This window comes from Bos grunniens, chromosome 29, assembly GCF_055505025.1.
Source record: "Bos grunniens cultivar Pamir isolate PY7600 chromosome 29, Bosgru_T2T1.0, whole genome shotgun sequence".
NCBI lineage: Eukaryota > Metazoa > Chordata > Mammalia > Artiodactyla > Bovidae > Bos > Bos grunniens.
Window position 1 is genome coordinate 6,042,113 of NC_141193.1, and position 14,202 is coordinate 6,056,314.

Genomic DNA, 14,202 nt, shown 5'->3' on the forward strand with positions numbered 1-14,202 from the left:
TGTCCATATCAAGACTTACAAGAATATTCACCACAGCCTTATTTGCAATAGCCAAAAACAAAACCACCTAAATATCCAATCAATAGAATAAACAAATTATGGTATGTAAGGACAATGGAATATATTCAGCAATAAAAAGGAAAAAAATATGAAAACACATGGACAAATCTCAAAAACATAATGTTAAGTGAAAAAAGCCCCTCAGAGAAGAGCAAATGCTATGATTCTATATTTATGAAGACTGGCAAGTTTAGTCTATGGTGACAGAAGTCAGATACAGGGATGGAAGAGGACACTAAAGACAAAGGGACACAAGGGAATTTTCCATGAAGACAGAAATGTTACACTCACCAAACCCAACGTAAGACCTGTATATTTTATTGTATTTTAAATATTTATATATCTCAATTTAAAAAATAACATGGGTATGAAATCAGCACAATCCAGAAAGTAGGAAATTCTATAGGACAAGTAACCAGATCTTTCTACAAGAAAAGGGAGAAACAGTGACTTACAGGTTAAGAGAGACTTTAAACACATCAACCATACACAACATGTGGACGGACCTTATCTGACTCCTGATTCCAACAAACCAATCATTTAAAAAAAAAGTGAGAGACAGTCATTAGGAAAATCTGAACAATGAAGATATTGAGAAGCTGTTCATTTACTGAGACATCAATAATATGCTTTTAAAGCCTCCATATTACAGAGCAACATAGATAAATCTCCAAATGTTGGGTCCAACAAGCCAGACACAAAATACACATTCCAAAGTTCAAAATCAAGTAAAACTAAATGAAAGTCCTAGAAGTCTCCACTGGAAAAGAAAAGCGAGTTAGTTTTTGGGAGAGGCATGAGCAAACTTCTGAGGTGACAGCAACTCCAAATCTTGATAGTGATAGTTACAAGAGGATTCATTCTGCGATCACGCACTGGACTAGTAGTTAATATGTTTTATGTTCTTTTCTGTAGGTGCTTTACACGCCACATAGTAAGTTTTACTAAAAATTCAGATATACATAATATACATACGTTACAGATGAAATAAATTACTCAAATAAAACATCTGGGATTTAATTTAAAATAATTGTGAGGGAGCAGAGGATACGGATGAGAGAGTTCCATATGCTGATAATTGCTGTAGCTGGGGATGGGTATAGGGAAATATATCCACTATTATTTACTTTGTGTATGTTTAAATTTTTTCACATTTTTTTAAATATTCATAACCTTAACTATTGTATTTCTAGAAATGATAAGGATATACCCAGAAACATTAAAAAAAAAATTAAGTTCACCACTTTTTTTTTTTGGCCGCATTGTAGAGCATGCAGGATTAGTTCCCTGACTAGGGATTAAACCCGCAGCCCTAGTAAGTGGAAGCACAGATTCTTAACCACTGGGCTGCAAGAGAAGTCCCTGCACTTTTATTTTCAATGTTCCCCAAATGTTCGATAACAGAGAAATGGGCAAATAAACCATAGGAAATCACAGTATACCTTTAGTCAATGAAAACTTTAATAAGAATTTTTAGTTACTGGAAAATTATTATGATAAAGTTAAAAAGCAAGACATAAAATGGTATCAAGCATAATCCCAGCTACACAGAAATACTTTTACGCATGGGGAAAAAAAACTGGAAGGAGATATGTTAAAATGGTAATGATGACTAAGTTTTTAAGATTATGAATGATTTTCCTGTATTTTTCACAGCCAGCATGTGTAACTTTTATCAGTCAACAAGGTAAAATCCTTTAAACATGTTCCTCATTCACTCACCCAAAATATGGATTCTATCAATGCTGAGGGAAGACAGCAAAAACACTAATAAATTGTGGAAGAGTCATCAGTATTACATTCCAAAAGACTGATCAATATGGGAAAAGGTAAAACAAAATTTTACCCATGGGAAAATCTTATTTGAATTTTTCTCAAGTTTTTGTATTATTTCTGTATTTAATTGTAATGTTAATAGGAATCTTTTATTATCAAATTAGTCCCACAGTACAACTAATCAATAAACTATTTTTAGGATTTAATAGTATACAAAAAAGCACTGTCCCAAAAGAACAAAAAAGTATGCAAAAAAGCATTGTCCCTTTTCAGAAATTGAACAGAGCCTATTTCACAGGTAAGCAAGCCACTGTGTCTAGTTTCAAGTCCTGTGGTAATGAACCTTTCAGACACTTGTGAAATGAACAGACAGGTTTTGATTCAAATGGTCAGCTTGCCATTCTTTTGCCATTAGTGCTTTCACAGAAGTCAATTACTTTGATTAATATGAGTGTGCATATGTAAGTCATTTCAATAGTTATGATCACAGAACAAGATTTGAGAAATTTTAGCCAATAGTTTTTAGTTTTCAGATAGATCTTAGAACTAAGTCATCAAATTAAGGAGCTGTGTACAGGTGACTGGGCTTCCCAGGTGGCCAATGCAAGAGGCATAAGAGACATGGGTTTGATCCCTGTGTCGGGAAGATCCCCTGGAGGAGGAAATGGCAACCCACTCCAGTATTCTCACCTGGAGAATCCCATGGACAGAGGAGCCTGGCAGGCTACAGTCCATGGGATTGCACAGAGAGTAACTTAGCATGCATGCATCCAGGTGATCAGAAAACTCTCAGTCTATAAAAAATGAGACAAGGTTGTTCTTACACAGGAAAGACCAAAAGGCCTAGAGATGTGATGCCTTCCCAGATCTAAAACTACCACCACCACCCACTTGACATCTGATCATAGCACTATAAATTCCTTTTACCCAGTGAAAGTAGAGCTTGTTGGCTCACGGCTGGTAACTGAGAGTTCCTCACACCTCCAACCTGACTTAAGATGGCCAAGTATCAACAAAGCTTTTCCCAAATGTGCTGTTAGAATGGCCACATGGATTCCATGAAGGGAGAAACTCAAGAAATTTAATTTAGTTAGAATTACAAAAATTTTTAATAAAGTCTCTTCATAGAATTTTAAAAACAGAATTTGAAATAATTTTGTATCATATATGGAGAACTGGTTTAAAAAATTAAGTAAGAACAATAAGTTGTATGTTTCCATATGTTTTCCACAATAAAATGTTTGGGACAGTTCCTAATATTTTCATAAATGACACAGAATACAGAATAATATTTCAAACAGAGTGGGATAAACTGAGAAAAGGGCTTAAGCCACGTGAATGAGCATAATACTATTAATCTTTGATTTAGGCAAGTTAAAAGCAGAAAGCCTACAGGAAAATTAAGCAATCCACATAGTAATTAAAATATAATGGTTGTAGACTAGTTTCACCTAATAAAAAGTCATCCCAATACATGTTGATACCTCATGACACTAGCCCAGAATCTCTGATACGGTTCTTTACAGAAGAGACCCAATAAATAATTGATTATTTAAATATGCTACTATAGACATAAAGACTAACAGATTAGTCACTCAGGCACATCTGACTCTGCGACCCCATGGGCTGTAATCCATCAGGCTCCTCTGTCCATGGAATACTCCAGGCAAGAATATTGGAGTGGGTGGCCATTCCCTTCTCCAGGGGATCTTCCCAACCCAGGGATCAAACCCAGGTCTCCTGCACTGCCAGCAGATTCTTTACCACTTGAGCCACCAGGGAAGAAGCCCAAGGACTAATACAAACATACCAAAATTACATTCTTACCTTTGCAAAAAACCATGGTATTCTCTTTCAATGAGTGACACACCCAACAACTGGGAATAAGAACAAGCCAAGAACTCAGGAGTCATCTTCCTCTCCAAGGGCATCTAATAGGATCATCAAGTTCCACCAACTCTGTCCTAAACTATCTCGACTCAGTCACTTCTCCATGTCCATTCTTGGTACCAAGGCTTGGTTATCACTTCTTTCTCAGCTATTATAGTACCTTCTTATCTGATTTACTTTCCACTGCAATTCCTCCCTCACTAGTCTATCCACCACGACACCCTCCCAGGCGGTCTTTCTAAAGCAGATACATCAAGTATTCCCATGTTTCTAGTTTCTGTCAGGTCTCCTCACTGCCTATTGCAGTACAAACAACTTAACGGGATTCAGACTCTTCTGATCTCAGATCCTCTCCAGTCTGCGTCTACTAGCTAACACTGAAGTACTAGCAATGCTGTAGTGCTGTTTCCTATTTCTATGCCTGTCAATATGCTGGTTCCTCTGCTTGGAATTTCCTTCCTCATCCTCTGGCTTCTTGAACAACCTTAATGTCCCAATATCCAGTTAGTTTACCTCCACTTTTAAGACTTTCTTTCCTCAGTCATACCCTCCTTTCTCGTCTCTTTACTTTATACCTCCTAAATTTCATTTATCACAGCAGAGCACAATTCTGTGTCCTCCTGACTATGAGGACAGGATACAGATACTCGTTTCTGTATCCCCAATACATGCGTTAAACATCAGCAGTACACCCAACAATGTTCGCTAAATAAATAAATAAATGAGCAAAAGACCAAAAAGAACAAAACTTCTGCACCTATGACAATTCTTACACTAAGAAGCAGTTAAATAGGTAGAAAAGATTTAGAGAACGGCAATTACAAAAAGTAAAGGAAAGAGAAAAAAAAAAAGCAACTTCCATGTAAGGAAAGATGCAAGAAAACAAGCTTCTTCAATTTACAGAGTATGAGATGGGTAATAACTACAGGTAAAGTTACTATGTATAAAATAAATAAGCAACAAAGATATATTGTACAGCACAGGGAAATACAGCCATTGTTTTGTAATAAACTTAAATGGAGTATAATCTATAAAAATACTGACTCTCACACACACAAAAAGCACAAAAGATAAATGGAACAAATATGATATTGTTTACTAAATCCTGGAAGTGTGCAACCAGGCATACTTAAAGGAGTTCTTTTTAGGAACTCTATTATTTAATTTAACAGTGAGTAAATTTAAACTCAAGGCAGTAAGCCAAACAACAATGGTGGAAGTGGACCACATGGAAAAGCACTTAGCATAGTGCCAAGCACAAAATATGCATCTGACATGTGCTATTATTATGCTTTCCAATAGTAAAGTGTGCAACTCCCTCTATAGGAAGCAAATGAGAATCAACAATAATCAGTACCTTCCAGTCCACAGCAACAACTCATTGCAGGTAACACAACCATCTATTACTATTACAGAGGCAAACATCTATTACTAAGAGAGCTCCTTGTTACAGGAAGTAGATACAGTCCCTCAGCATCCACATGGGATTCGTTTTAGGAACTCCGCTTACCCTCTACCCCTGCCACTGGAAACCAAATTCCACACATACTCAAGCTCCTTACAAAATCGTGTAGTATTTGCATATAATCTATGCACATCCTCCCATGTACTTTGAACCACCTCTAGATTACCTATTACAACACTATACAAATGATTATAAATGTGATGTAAATGCTACATTAAGCAGGTGCCAGCATAGCAAATTCAAGTTTTGCTTTTTAAAACTTTCAATTTCCCCCCTGGATATTTTCAATTGGTTGGTTGAATCCATGGATGCAGGCTGCGGGAACACAGTGGGCTGACTGTATGTGGATCTACTACTGCACAAAAAGCACCTTCACTTTCTGATACTTCTTACTCTGCCGTACCACCCATGAGAGTCCGCCTAAGAGATGCCAGTACTGTATCTTTCCCTCCTTTTAACCACTCTTTTAAGGAGAATCTTCCACTGATAGAAAAACATGTATGTATGCTAGATGCGTGTACACAGATATAAGCACATATACATACTCATTCTTTGTTTTGGGCAAGCACCAGTCTTCAAATACTTCTCAATCCACTGCCTCTGATTCAAAAACCTCACTATCTAGCTACTACTAGTTTAGAAAAACATCCTTAAAGTCAACTGGTAGGAAACACATATGAAGAAAAGTTTTAAAAATAACTTTAAGTTCACCAGGCTCCCCCATCCCTGGGATTCTCTAGGCAAGAACACTGGAGTACGTTGCCATTTCCTTCTCCAAAATTAAGGTAATTAACTCTAATTTCTTTTTGAATGAAGAGAAAAAAAGACTGCTAAAATAACTCTTGCACTTCTCTTTATCATCTATCAGAATCACTTGGCAGACTTGTCGAAACAAGTCTGGATCCATTCCAGTCTCTGATTCAGTTAAGTTTGGGTTTAGGACCTGGGAATCTGCATTTCTAATAATCTCTCAGAATGGTCATCTGGGTCACACTTTGAAAATAACTGCTTTAAACTATTTGAAATGAGAAAGACCTTGCAGGTAAACAAAATAAAGCTGAGATAACTGATACAGACTTCCTGATGACCAAGCTAAGGTTTTTTAATTGTTAGGGTTCAGTTACTATGTTATATAAGCTTTATGTACTCTCAAGGACATGCACGACACATTTCTGCTCATTTCAATAGACATCTAATCATATCCTGGAGATTCATGTATATAAGTTATGTTTATATTAAGTTATGTCTCCTATGTGTGCAAAAGTATTGTCTAAAAAAATGAATATACCTTAATTTCAAAATATTGCTAAAAACAATGCTAACCATCATTTGACAATGGAGAGTTATAAATCTTCAATCTGTAAAAACTGTAGTATTTGCAAAACGCAATAAAATGAAGAAGAAATCCAGGCAGTCTTTAGCAACTGATTAAATATGGAGAGTAACAGAGAAAGGAGTAACGGTTGATAATGCCATTAACAAAAAATGCAGTGGTCTATTCCATCTTAAAACATAACAAACATTCAAGAGAACATCCTCTGGACCCTACACTTGTAGCTAATGACTTGCTCCCCTTCTCTCTTCACAACCAAACTTCTCCAAACTTCTCTTCATTCATTCACTGTCTGTTTCATCTCACATCTATTTTGAAGAATGTCTTTTGCCCTCAAATGCCAGTGAAACTCCTGTTTAAAAGTTTCCAGGAACCTCTATGTTGCCAATTCCAACAGAAATCTCAGTCTTCAGTATACTCAGCCTCTAAGGAGCAACCACTTCAGCTTACCATTCCCTCCTCTTTGAAACACTATCAGTGTGAAGAATAGAAACTGGAGTCAGACAAACCTGGATTCAAAAACCAACTTCTTCAGCGGCTACTCAGTGGTCTTGAGCAAATTATATAGTCCCTTCTTAGGTCATTTCCCTGATCTATAAAATAGAGATAATAAAAGCACCTACTTCATACATTTGCAAGCATTAAATGAGTAAAAATACACTAATGCTTAGAACAGTGCCTGATAATCACAGGGCACCACTACTTTTGATTTTCCTCGTTATCGCTCTGGTCCCTCTTTCTCTCCCTCTTTGCAAGTCAGTCCCAGTCTGAAGTGAAGTGAAAGTGAAAATTGCTTAGTCTTGTCCAACATTTTGCGACTCCATGGACTATACAGTCCATGAAATTCTCCAGGCCAGAATACTGGAGTGGTTAGCCTTTCCCTTCTTCAAAGGATCTTCCCAACCCAGGGATCAAACCCAGGTCTCCCGCATTGCAGGCGGATTCTTTACCAGCTGAGCCAGGAGGGAAGTCCATGTGTGAACTACCACACATGTGCCGATGAGACCCTGCTATATGCTAATAAGCTCTTCCTAAAGCCCAGAATGGGCCTTCCTTTGTGGCTCAGATGGTGAAGAATCTGTCTGCAATGCAGGAACATGGGTTCAATCCCTGGGTCGGCAAGATCCCCTGAAGAAGGAAATGGCAACCCATTCCAGTATCCTTGCCTGGAAAAATCCCATGGAATGAGAGCTTGGCAGGCTACATATAGTCTATGGGGTCACAAAGAGTCAGACACTAACTAAAGCCTAGAACCAGTCAGTTACCTGCTCAACGGTTCTACCATGATGTCTCACGGATACTTCACCCTTAACCTATCCAAACTTACGCAAAACTGAATGTAAGCTCTTCCCTTCTATCTCCAAACCTGCTCTTCTTTCAGAGTGACTTGTATCTATCTCAGTAAAAGGACTCTAGCACAAACCATTCACGCGAGAAAAACTTGGGGAGTATATGGTTGTATGTACCCATTAACCTTCCCCTTCATACAACCAATGAACCAAAGTCCTTTGACTCTATTTCCTAAATGTTTGTGAAGACCTCTGTAATTCCACTGTCAGCCTCTCAAGCATACTAGCATTTTATCTTATCTGAACTGTTTTCATTCCAATCCCAAAGAAAGGCAATGCCAAAGAATGTTCAAACTACCACACAATTGCACTCATCTCACTTATTAGCAAAGTAATGCTCAAAATTCTCCAAGTCAGGCTTCAACAGTAAGTGAACCGTGAACTTCCAGATGCTCAAGCTGGGTTTAGAAAAGGCAGAGGAACCAGAGATCAAATTGCCAATATCCGCTGGATCATCGAAAAAGCAACAGAGTTCCAGAAAAACATCTACTTTTGCTTTATTGACTATGCCAAAGCCTTTGACCGTGTGGATCACAACAAACTGTGGAAAATTCTTCAAGAGATGGGGAATACCAGACCACCTGACCTGCCTCCTGAGAAATGTGTATGCAGGTCAAGAAGCAACAATTAGAACTGGACATGGAAAAACAGACTGGTTCCAAATTGGGAAAGGAGTATGTCAAGACTGTATACTGTCATTCTGCTTATTTAATTTATATGCAGAGTACATCATGAGAAATGCTGGGCTGGCTGAAGCACAAGCTGGAGTCAAGATGGCCCGGAAACATATCAATAACCTCAGATATGCAGATGACACTACCCTTATGGCAGAAAGTGAAGAAGAACTAAAGAGCCTCTTGATGAAAGTGAAAGAGGAGAGTGAAAAAGTGGATGGTTGCATGGCATCACCGACTCGACGGACATGAGTTTGGGTAAGCTCCAGGAGTTGATGATGGACAGGGAGCCTGGTGTGCTGCAGTTCGTGGGGTCGCAAAGAGTCGGACACGTCTGAGTGGCTGAACCAAACCACAGTAGCTTCCGTCGGTCTCACCAAATCCATTCTTGTCTCTCCCCATCCTTTTTCTACACAGCAGCTACTGATACTAGTCTACTGATACTAGCATGTTACACTCCTCTGCTGAACTTCTGTATTCCCACTGCATTCACAATAAAGCCCTACTTGACCCGATAACCTTGTTGAGATTTTAATTGTCTCCAGCACTCACTTCTCTCCAGTTACACTGTTCTTTCTGGTTTTATTCAGTTGGTAGGTTCCTCAAACATGTCAGATTTCTTTTAGCGGGGGGCAGAGCGGGGGGCTTTGCTTATGATAATCACTTCTCCCTTTTGCCTGGTTACCTCATGGTCACCCTTCAGGTGTCGGGTTTAAAGGCTTTCTCAAGACAAGGTGTTGTCTAATGCCTGCTGGCACTCCTGAAGCTTAGATTACGTCACCCTATTACACACCTTCAGTGCATCCTCTATTTATCTTTATAGTCCTTTGTGTAACTGTAACTAACATTACTAGCATTAAGTATTTAATATCTGACTTCCCTAACACTGTAATCTTGTGACAGAGGGGCCATGCCTCTCTGGCTCATCACTGTATCCCAAGTGCTCTGCCTGGTGTGTGACATGTGGTTAAGTGCTTCAAACATTTTCTCATTCCTACCTCAGGGCTTTGAATTAACTGGTCCCTCAGCCTAGAGCTCTGCTGACCCAGATCTGGTCACTCAAGCCCTTGAACTTCACAAGACTGGCTCTGCATCACTCAGGTCTCAGTTACAAAACACCATCTTCTCAGGGAGCCTTTTCCAATGACCCAAGCTCAAGGAGTGATCCCCATACTACAAGTATTTCATCCCCCCTCTTAATTTCTTCAAAATATCCAGCACTGTCTGAACCCATAGTTATTTGGAAGTTCTAAAAAAGCAAGGCCCAAGTTAAGTGCTTGATACAGATTAAGCATTTAGCAAACATTTAAGTGAATGAATCTCCTGAATGAGAAAAGATGACTTGGAGAACATCCTAAATACCAAAACATTCACAAGCTCTACTCCAACGAAGTTGAAGAAGAGGCAGTATATCTTAGACTGCCTACTATGAATCCTGGCTCTTTTCCCTACTTAGCTGTATGCATGCGTAGTTGCTCAGTAGTCTCCGACTCTCTGCGACCCCATGGGCTGTGGCCTGCCAGGTTCCTCTGTCCACAGGATTCTTTAGGCAAGAATACTGGAGTGGGTTGCCATTCCCTTCTCCAGGATCTTCCTGACCCAGGGATTGAACCCGGGTCTCCTGCACTGCAGGCGGATTCTTTACTGTCTGAGCCATTGGCTCAGCTTACTTAGCTTTATAACCTCTGGTAAGCTACTTAACTGCACTATGCCTCAGTTTCCAAACCAGAAAATGGGAATCATAGAACCTACCTCAAGGGGTTGCTGAAAATTAAATTAGTTAATATATGTAAAATGCCAGTACTAAGCACACAATATACACTCAATTAATGTGTACTAGATAACTCTCTCTCAGACAGGACTTTCTCCCTCTGTTTCAAATATACAAGGTGACTTTTCCTTTATCTCATCCACCCAAAAAGCGCCCCTTTTGGTTTTTTTTTCTTTTGCACATTGTGCAACTCCAATGGCATCTTTCACAAAATTTAAGAAATGTGAATGATACCCTCTGGAATTGTGTAACATGGTAGCACCATCCCCATTTCCTAGCAACTCCTAGAATTGTGAGTTTCAAAAAAGTAAGATGACCAAAAGTCAAAAAATAGAAACGTACTTTGGAAATGATTAAAATACTATAAAACAAGCACTATATTTACAAATCTACATTCTCTCGAAGTTACTGTCAAAAAAAAGGAAGGGCTGGCTAGATGATACAAAAGAGTTTTGACACAAAAGCATTTGTAACTTCTGTGATCCAGGGATATAAGGAAATGAATAAGGTTGGGGCTACCTTAAATTCACACTGAGGGCCACAACCAGTTCATCAGATTGTTTCTCAGGAAGGGCCATGGGTTTTTCAGCCACAGGGTAATACACAATATTTCAATATTTGCTCGTGTCAATACCACACCTTTTATCTTTTTTTTCTATTCTTCAAAGAGAGTATCAAAATATTTATTGTAACTTCATTATTGATCTCAAGACACTGAGTATTTACTTTGGTTACCCACATTAGTTGATCTTAGAATAAGTAAGTGACGTGAAAGTTGATCAGTCATGTCCCACTCTTTGTGATCCCACGGGCTGTAGCCTGTCAGGCTCCTCTGTCCATGGAATTCTCCAGGTAAGAATACTAGAGTGGGTAGCCATTCCCTTCTCCAGGGGAATCTTCCTAACCCAGGTCTCCCACATTGCAAGGTGGATTCTTTACCATCTGAGCCACCAGGGAAGTTAAAAGGAGTAATAAAGAAATCTGCAACTAGGTTGAGGACTTGTCATGACCATGAAGCTACTTCTGTGAAAATTCAACAACAAAAAAACCATTTCATGCTTATTTGGGCAAAGCCCTAAAAAACGCAATCTGAGATAATTTCAAGATGTTCTGCGTTGGACTTAAACCTCTAAGATTAACAGAAGATAATCAGGATGGAGACCCAGAACCCACTGACTGAATCTCTGCCTTTAAATCTGAATTTTCAAACTCCCACTATTAACACTGGATAATTCTCTGTTGTAGGAAATGTTTAATGGAATGTTTTAACAGCATCTGTAGTCTCTACTCACTAAAATACCAGCAGTACACCCCTAGTCTGACAATCAAAAATGTCTCCAGATATTGCCAAATGTCCCCCCTGACAGGGCAAAAACCACCCCCAGCTGAGAATCTCTGCTTTAAATAAATCTGTTCCAACTGTCTAAAATATCCACCAATATTCTCACCTCCCTCTTTTAAAAACCCTCCCACTGATCTTCCTGATAATCGAGATCATCCCAGAGTCCACCTTAATTCGTCTTTGCCTCCAGAATCCTCAGAATTCACTTAGCAGTACAACTCCCTCAATAACAGGTCAGTTCTCTTGTTTAAAACTAGAGTTGGTAATGCAGTTTGTATGAAGACTCTGGGCTCATGATCCCCAGTCAAGCATTCTTTTCCCTCAAAATACACTGCCATCCATCAGACAGCACGTTTTGTCAGTCCTTCATTGCCCAAGTGTCTTGCTTCTATCCTTCCTTTTCATTTCTACTATCTACACCTGAGAGTGGTGGTTCTGAAACTTCTGCACGCATCGAAACCACCTGGCTTGTTAAAAACCCAGGTCGCTGGGCCCCAACCCAGAGTTTCTGATCCAGCAAGAATGAGGCAGGGTCCAAAAATAAGCATTTCTAAGCAGCTCCCAGATTCGCAGATAAGGTCTACCTTGCTGGTAAAGGAACCACAGTTTGAGAACCACTGCACTTGAGTACAGGTACCTATCACCTCAGTTCAGTTCACTTCAGTCGCTCAGTCATGTCCGACTCTTTGCGACCCCATGAATCGCAGCACACCAGGCCTCCCTGTCCATCACCAACTCCCGGAGTTCACTCAAACTCATGTCCATCGAGGCAGTGATGCCATCCAGCCATCTCATCCTCTGTCATCCCCTTCTCCCCCTGCCCCCAATCCCTCCCAGCATCAGAGTCTTTTCCAATGAGTCAACTCTTCGCATGAAATGGCCAAAGTACTGGAGTTTCAGCTTTAGCATCATTCCTTCCAAAGAACACCCAGGGCTGATCTCCTTCAGAATGGACTGGTTGGATCTCCTTGCAGTCCAAGGGTCTCTCAAGAGTCTTCTCCAACACCACAGTTCAAAAGCATCAATTCTTTGGCACTGAGCTTTCTTCACAGTCCAACTCTCACACCCATACATGACCACAGGAAAAACCATAGCCTTGACTAGACGGACCTTTGTTGACAAAGTCATGTCTCTGCTTTTCAATATGCTATCTAGGTTGGCCATAACTTTTCTTCCAAGGAGTAAGCGTCTTTTAATTTCATGGCTGCAGTCACCATCTGCAGTGATTTTGGAGCCCCAAAAAATAAAGTTTGACACTGTTTCCACTGTTTCCCCATCTATTTGCCATGAAGTGATGGGACCAGATGCCATGATCTTCTCAAGAGGTAATCTATTTTAATCTTTCAGACAACTTCCTGACATAAAACTACAAAAATATTACTCCTAAAATACCACTCTGATCAAATTAGTGTACAATTAAAAACAAACCATAACTTTAGTGGCTCTCTACTTTTCATACCTGGCTTTCATAATTGTTTAAAATGTGTTCCCTACATTATCAACACTACCTCCCAAAACAAATCTTCTACTTCCTATTAACAACTTATCAGACCCCCCACTCCATAGTAAGACTTGTGCTATCTTTACCTTCTGCAAGGCCACCCTCTTCCCTCCTCCTCTCTACCTACCTGAAGGAGGCCTTCACCACTGTATCTGTCAAAACCACTGGTTTGGTCACTATCTGCTGCCTTTTATCTTTATGCTTTAAGTTTTTACCAAGTACTCACAGATAGAGAAAACCCCCAAGAACCTAAAATTTAAAACAGAAAACAATGATATGAGTGACATGCATAAATAAAAGGCTTGACATATATGCAAACTACACAAATATTGCTATTTTAGTAGACCAAGTGCAGTAAGTTCAGAATTGACAAAAAATGAAAGAGCACACTAACTTTTAAAAAACATGATCATATTTTGGCTGTCAAGTATTTGTAGCCATCTCATTTAGGATGTTAAGTAGTTATATTAACTACTTAAAAGAAATTGCAAAAGTAGCCTCAAAAAAAGATAAACTACTCAGTTTACAACTTCCTACCACAGAAGTACCTATTTGTTTTCTGTATGAAATACACTGCATGAGATGATAAGGAATGAAAGGAGAAACAGGGTTCAAGGTCAAGCTCCACCCCTTATCAACTTTGTGATCCTGGTCAAGTCAAGGCAGCTCCCTAGGCCTCTATTTCCATAATAAAAACATTAAGGTTTAAAAATTATACCATCTACCTTACAGGGTTGTTTTGAGGATTAAACAGGGTAATGTGTTTGAAAGAACCTGGCCTAGTCCCTAACACATGATAAATGTTTACTGAATTTTAACCTCTGCACAATGCAAAAACACAGTATTATCCCAAAAGTGAGACCAAGGGAGCAAATTAATAAAACTTGATTAAGGACGTCCATTCCCCAAGAGGAAAAATAAAGAGAGACATAAAATAAGAGTGTTATGTCCCTCTGCATGGTATATACCAAATGTACCCATTCCCCAACTTAATAGTCAAAACCAAGACTTGAGATTAACACAACCACCATCACTTTCAAC

General features: G+C 39.2%; 1 protein-coding gene across 13 annotated transcripts in view; it reads right to left on the reverse strand.

The window, feature by feature from the left end:
• KDM2A (lysine demethylase 2A) overlaps positions 1-14,202 on the reverse strand; it is a 91,373-nt gene that overhangs the window by 70,424 nt on the left and 6,747 nt on the right. For 4 of the 13 annotated variants that reach the window (XR_015158089.1, XM_086385619.1, XM_086385623.1 and 1 more), the window contains exon 3: positions 13,289-13,410. The exons of the other annotated variants lie outside the window; for them this stretch is intronic. The gene's annotated coding sequence lies outside the window, so the exon portion shown is untranslated. The remainder of the gene's footprint in view (positions 1-13,288; positions 13,411-14,202) is intronic. 13 annotated transcript variants of the gene reach the window in all.